This window comes from Sorex fumeus, unplaced genomic scaffold, assembly GCF_029834395.1.
Source record: "Sorex fumeus unplaced genomic scaffold, SorFum_2.1 ptg000047l, whole genome shotgun sequence".
In the NCBI taxonomy this organism is placed as follows: Eukaryota; Metazoa; Chordata; class Mammalia; order Eulipotyphla; family Soricidae; genus Sorex; species Sorex fumeus.
In genome coordinates, this window is record NW_026606104.1 from 21102512 (window position 1) to 21109885 (window position 7374).

Below are 7374 nucleotides of genomic sequence, written 5' to 3' on the forward strand. Positions count from 1 at the left end.
CGGCCAACCTGGGTTTGATTCTCAGCATCCCATATGGTTCCCCAAGCACTTCAAGGAATAGTTCCTGAGTATAGAGCCAGGAGTAACCCCTGTGTATCACCGGACGTGACCTAAAAACAAAAAAAAATTGGTTGACAAAACACTAAAATTAAGACAATAGGAAATCTTAACAGTTTATTTGCTTTTGATCTTCTGTAATTCAGACTGTGATAGAAAATTAGAGATTCTTTATATTTTGTCTTCAGACTAGATTGAAATTTATATGCTATCCTTACTCTAGAAATGATATTTACATGCTTGGAGAAAATATTGCTGACTGTTATATCTATGTCTTCATTTTCTTTACCACCTTACGCAGTTACATTCCATATGGATTTTATCTAGCCTATATAGTTTAACTCAAACTCATATAAGACACTTCTACTTTTATTTCTTCTTTTTGGGTCACACCTGGCGATGCACAGGGGTTACTCCTGGCTCATGCACTCAGGAATTACTCCTGCCGGTGCTCATGGGACCATATGGGATGCTAGGAATCGAACCTGGGTTCGCCACATGCAAGACAAACGCCCTACCCGCTGTACTATCATTCCAGCCCCAAGATACTTCTACTTTTGATCCCCTAAATGCCACACATATTTTAGTCTGAGAAAATTGTTTTATGTATTTTTTATTTTTTAACATTAGTTTTCATTTTATTTATTTAAATTTTTTATTATTTTTTTATTAGTGAAACACCTTTTCACTAATGGGTACAGTTGTAGATTTACAAACTTTCATGCTTGGGTTTCAATTATACAATGATCAAGTACCTATCCCTCCACCAGTGCCCATTCCCCACCACCAGTGATCCCAGTAGCACTCCCACCTCCACACCCCATCAACCTCACCCCACCACACCCCACCTCTGAGGCAGGGCATTCCCTTTTGCTCACTCTTTCCTTCAGGGTATTGTAGTTTGCAATACAGGTATTGAGTGGCTATCGTGATCGGTCTATAGTCTACTTTCAGCACACATCTTGCATCCTGAGCGAGTACTCCAAACATCCTTTACTTGGTGTTCCCTTCTCTATCTGAGGTGCCTTTTGCCCCAGCATGTACTGCCGGCTTTCAAGCCATGGAGCAGACCTCCTGGTACTTATCTCAACTATTCTTGGGTGTTTGACTCCCGTTCTGCTACTGTATATTCCCCAGATGAGGGTGGTCTTTCTATATCTGTCCCTTTCCTTCTGACTCATTTTACTTAGCATGATACTTTCCATGTAGAATCACTTATATGTAAATTTCATGACTTCATCTTTTCTAACAGCTGCATAGTATTCCATTGTGCAGATGTACAGATGTACTAAAGTTTCTTTAACCAGTCATCTATTGTCAGGCGCTTGTTTTTCTTCCAAATTTTGACTATTGTGAACAGAGCAGCAATGAACATAGAAGGGCAGATCTCATTTTGACTATACTATTTTTGCCTCTCCAGGATATATTCCCAGGAGTGGTATTGCTGTGTCAAATGGGACCTCAATTTCTAATTTTTTAAGAATCATCCATACTGCTTTCCAAAAGGACTGAACAGTCAGAATTCCCACCATCAGTGAAGGAGGGTCCCTTTCACGTAACATCTGCGCCAACACTGGTTGCTTTTATTCTTTTGGGTATGGGCCAGTCTCTGGTGTGAGATGCTATCTTATTGTTGTTTTGATCTGCATCTCCCAGTGATTAGTGATGTAGACCATTTTCTCATGTGCCTTTTTCCCATTCAAATTTCTTCTTTGAGAAAGTTTCTTTTCATTTTGTCACCCCATTTTTGATGAGGTAGGATGTTTTCTTCTTGTGGAGTTTAACCAGTGTTTTGTATATCCTTGATATCAACCCCTTGTCAGATGGGTATTGGGTGAATATCCTTTCCCAATCTGTAGACTTTGTATTTTGATCACTGTTTCTTTTGAGGTGCAGAAGCTTCCTGTTCCATTGTTCTTTGTTCCAGTATCATGCTGTTTTAATTATTACTACTTTGTAGTAGAGTTTGAAGTTGGGGTGGCTGATTCCTCCCATTTTCTTTCCCCCAGGAATTGGTTTAGCTATTCGTGGGTGCTTATTTTTCCATATGAATTTCAGGAGTCTTTGCTTCATTTCTTTGAAGAATGTCATGTGTATCATTATAGGAATCACATTGAATTTGTACAATACTTTGGGGAGTATTGCCATTTTGACAATGTTATTTCTCCCGATCCATGAGCAGTAGTTTTCTAACCATTTCCTCATGTCCTCTTTTATTTCCCGAAGTAGCATTTTGTAGTTCTCTTTGTACAGGTCTTTTATGTCCTTAGTAAAGCTGATTCCTAGGTACTTGATTTTCTGGGACACAATTGTGAAACGGGATTGATTTTTTATGTCACTTTCTTCTCTCTCATTATTTGCATATAGGAAAGCCATGGACTTTTAGGAATTGATTTTGTAGCCTGCTACTTTACTATACAAGTCTATTGTTTCTAGGAGTTTCTTGGTAGAAGTTGAGGGTTCTCTAAGTATAGTATCAAATCATCTGTGGATAGTGAGAGCTTGATTTCTTCCTTACCTTCCTGAATGCCCTTAATATCTTTTTCTTGCCTAACTGCTATTGCAAGTACTTCCAGTACTGTATTGAACAGCAGTGGAAAGTCCTGATCTTAGAGGGAAGGCTCTCAGTTTTTCCCCATTCAGGATGATGCTTGCTGTAGGCTTGTGGTAGATGGCTTTAACTATATTGATGAAAGTCCTTTCTATACCCATTTTGGCAAGGTTTTTCATCAAAAACAGGTGCTGAATTTTGTCAAATGCTTTTTCTGCATCTATTGGTATGATGATATGTTTTTTATCTTTTCTTTTGTTGACATGATGGATTATGTTGATTGATTTTCGAATGTTAAACCATCCTTGCATCCCTGGGAAGAATCCCACTTAGTCAAGCTGTATGATCTTTTTTGTGAGTTCTTGAATTCTATTTGCTAGAATTTTGTTTAGAATCTTCACATCCGGATTCATCAGGGATATTGGCCTGTAGTTTTATTTTCTCATAGTATCTTTGTTTGGTTTTGGTATTAGAGAGATTTATATGAGCTTCTTAGAAACTGTTTGGGAGAGTTTCCATTTCTTCAATTTCCTGGAAAAGCTTGAGAAGAACTGGCAACAAGTCCTCTTTAAATGTTTGGTAAAATTTGCTAGTGAATCAATCTGGACCTGAGCTATTGTTTTTGGGAAGACTTTTGATTACAGTTTCAATTTCCTTGATATTAATAGGACTATTCAGGTATTCTAGATCTTCTTGATTAATTCTTGGGAGATTATAGGAACCCAGAAAGTTCTCTTGTTTTGTGGCATACAGACTTTCAAAGTAGTCTGTGATGATCTTTTGAATTTCTTTGTTTTCTGTTGTGATATCTCCCTTCTTAATTCTGATTTGGTTTATTAAGGGTCTCTCTCTCTCTCTCTCTCTCTCTCTCTCTCTCTCTCTCTCTCTCTCTCTCTCTCTCTCTCTCTTTGTGATTCTTCCTAGTAGTTTATCTACCTTGTTTATTTTCTCGAAGAACCAGCTCTTGGTTTCATTGATTTTTCAGACTTTTTGTTGTTGTTGTTGTTATTTCCAGGTCGTTGATTTCGTTTCTAAGTTTTATGATCTCTTTCCTTCTGCCAGGTTTGGGCTCCTTTCGTTTGTCCTTTTCTAAGATCTTGAGCTGTGAAGTCAAGTTGTTTATTGGGCTGCTTCTTCCTTCCTGAGATATGCTTTCAGAGCTATTAATTTTCCCCTTAACACTGCTTTAGCTGTGTCCCATTGGTTCTGGTAGCTCATGTCTTCATTCTCATTTGTTTCCAGGTATCTTTTGATTTCTTCCTTGATTTCTTTCCTGACCCACCATTGTTCTCATTGTTCAATATTGAGTTGTTTAATTTCCAGGGGTTTGATTTTGTTTTCTGTATCTGTACATGATTAACTTCTATCTTCAGTGCATCATGGTCTGAGAAAATAGTTGATAAAATGTCTATCTTCCTGATTCCATTGAGTTATGCTTTGTGGCCAAGTGCATGGTCTATTCTGGAAAATGTTCCATATGCACTGGAAAATAATATGTATTCTTTTTTTGGGGAGGGTATAAAGTCCTGTATACATCTATTAGCGCTCTGTCTTCTATTTCTTCCTTCAAAACCATTATTTCCTTGCTGAGTTTTAATCTTCTTGATCTATCCAGGGGTAATAAGGCAGTGTTGAAGTCTCCAATTACTATTGCATTGCTTTTAATGTCCTTTTTAGGGTCTGATAGCAGTTTTTGTAAATAGTTTGCTGACCCCTCATTGGGTCCATATATGTTTAGGACTGTGATTTCTTCTTGCTGTACATATCATTGATTAATAAAACATGGCCTTCACTGTCCCTTCTAATCCTTTTCTTCCTGAAATATATGTTGTCCGATAATAGTAAGGCCACTCCATCTTTTTGAGATTGTTGTTTTCTTGCAGATTGTTTTCCATCCTTTGACTTTGAGTCTGTGTTTGTTCTGATTGTTCTGATGTGTTTCTTGTAGGCAGCAGAATGTTGAGTTCTGTCTCTTAATCCATTTTGCCACTTGTGTCTCTTAATTGGTGAATTTAGAATTTAGACCACTGACTTTGAGAGAGATTATTGTTATGGGGTTTTGTGTCATCTTTCTGTAAGGGTTTGTTGTGCTTGTAGGTGGTTGTCTTATATTATATTAGCTCGTTTAGCCTTTCTTTTAGGTTTGGTTTTCAGTCTATGAAGTTCCTGAACCATTGTTTATTTAGAAAATAGTGTACTATTCCTTCAAGTTTGAATGAGAGTTTAGCTGAATAAAGTATTCTTGGTGAAGCATTCATTACAGTGAGTTTTTTCACTATATTCCACCATTGCTTTCAGGTTTTGGGGTTTTTCTCTGACATGTCTGCTGTGAATTTAAGGGGTGCTCCTTTGCATGTGATTTCCTTCTTTGACCTTGATGCTTGCAGCATTGTGTCTCTATCCATGCATCCATCATTCTAACTATGATATGTCTTGAAGTGTTTTTGTTAGGGTCTCTTTTAGCTGGCACTCTTTGGGCTCCTTGAATCTGGATGCCTGATTTTTCCAGCTCTGGGAACTTGTCAGTAATGACTTGTTTAACTGTGGCTTTTTCATTGGGACTGTTTACCTGACCTTCTGGTACTCCAGTGATTCTAATGTAGTTCCTCTTGAAATTAACCCCTAGTACTCTGATTCACTCTAGAGCTATTTTGAGGTCTCTTGCCATTGTTTGTTGTTGCCTGTAGGCTTTGTGCAGCTCATCTTCCAGCTCACTGTCTCACTGTTTAATTAATTTCATGGAACATCTTCATTACTTCATATCTGAATTCTTTCTAAGTGAGTAACACCTAGTGAGACTCTTTTCTCTTTTCACCATCCTCTCCTTGTGATGGGGATTTACGTTGTTTCTTTATGTTGGTGTGGTGATATGGAGACTGAGATGTCACACAAGATTTTTGGGTATGAGTAACTTACCTGAGGCCGATCCAAAATTAGGCCATGGCTACTTTTCAGAGGCCATGCCCACTTTGGCAGAGGCCACGTCCCCTACGAGTACCTGGCATGTAGGTGGGGGGGGTACAACCTGGGAGGAGGAGAAAACCGGGCATGGTATTGGGGATGAACAGGAAGAGGTTTAGGAATGGTGGGCAGCCCAGGGTCTTAGAGAACACCTGAACCACGTTCGCAGGGAAAGTAAAGTCCCAAATTCAAATAATGACTGACCTGGGAGGAGCAGAAGACCGGGCACCTGTCATACTTTTTTTTCCTTCTATATATGACTAAATGAATAACAAACCAACAAAACAGAAAAAACCGACAAACCAATAACAAACCAACAAAACTTCAGACTCCTCTCTGCTGAAGAAGCAGACCTCCTTTCTGTCCTCCAACATGCATTCACTGTTCACTTTGAAATAAGCAATTAAATGCTAGAAAATCAACTCCTTGCTAGTCTTAAGCTAATTTAAAAAATAAGATAAATTTACTGTCATAGTTAGCATACTTTGACTAATGGAAACGGAATGAAATGTCATATTAAATTGGGTCTCTATATTGACAATAAATATGTAAATAGCATACTTTAGATACTAATTTTCAATGAACAAAGTGTGATTATTACAAGTCAATCAATGTTTACTGTCTGGAAATAATTACTATAGATCTTACTAGGTAAGGATAATTGAATATAAATTTGATTTTAATGAAAAGGAATTGGACTACATAATCATAAAACTGTTGCCCAGTCTTTCCTTCACAAATGTTAGGCATAGATCTAGACTGAAAATCTGTGAGCTAGACAAGGTGTACTATTAGTTTCATGGAATTAACCTTTTAGTAAGAAGTGGCCATGTACAGCTAAAATAAAAACCAGTCTCTAACTATTGTAAGCAATGAAGCACTATAGGTAAAAATGGAGTGAGGACCAGATTATGTATATCTATTTGAAACTGAATTTTCAGTCACTGACATAAAATAGACTGTCATTGCAAACTTGCAAGGGAGAAATGGCAGTAGCATATGTTGGGCATGGCGAGGGAAGTAGAGACATTAAATAGGTACATTTAAATAAGCATGAGAAAAACAATTACATCAAATTTTTTTAAAAAAAGTTAAGGTTTGGTGAAAAAACTCAAAACAGTATTTATTTTATATTTGGTAAAACAGCTAGATTAAAACATTCTTCAAAGTTTACAATTTATTAAAAGTAGAGTAACTATTAGGTCATTTATATTTTAATTACTTTTTGTATCAGCTTATTTATATTTTAATTACCTTTTGTATCAGTTTCACATTAAATTTTGTTAAAGCAAATTTTATTTCCAAGAAAATTTGACTCTTTTCCCAGATAATAGTGATTCATTTATTTTCTTTGGGTATTGATTCAAGAGCATTTTTCAGGGAAAATACTCATAAGAAATCCACATAGCACATTAACGAAATCCCTCATTTAGGTCTGTCCACACCGCATATTCTGCTGTGTTTTTCTTCACATTGCTGATATTTTAAGTAATTTTAATTACATTTGTTTATTGTAGCACCATCCTCTTTGGGATATAGGTCTACAAGGTCAAGGACATTTGTAGAGATATATGATTTATACATATAGGTGTGGTCTCAATATATTTTATATATTGAGTTAGAGAACCTTTACAATATATCTACTGAAACATTAATATAGGTAGATAGATAGTAGGATTTGTGTGAGTCTTTGAATTACATTTCTGTAAGACATAATAAACTAATCTATTTTGCTGTCACCGTCACTGTCATTGTTGTCCCATTGTTCATCGATTTGCTCGAGTGGGCCCAGTAAAGTCTCCATT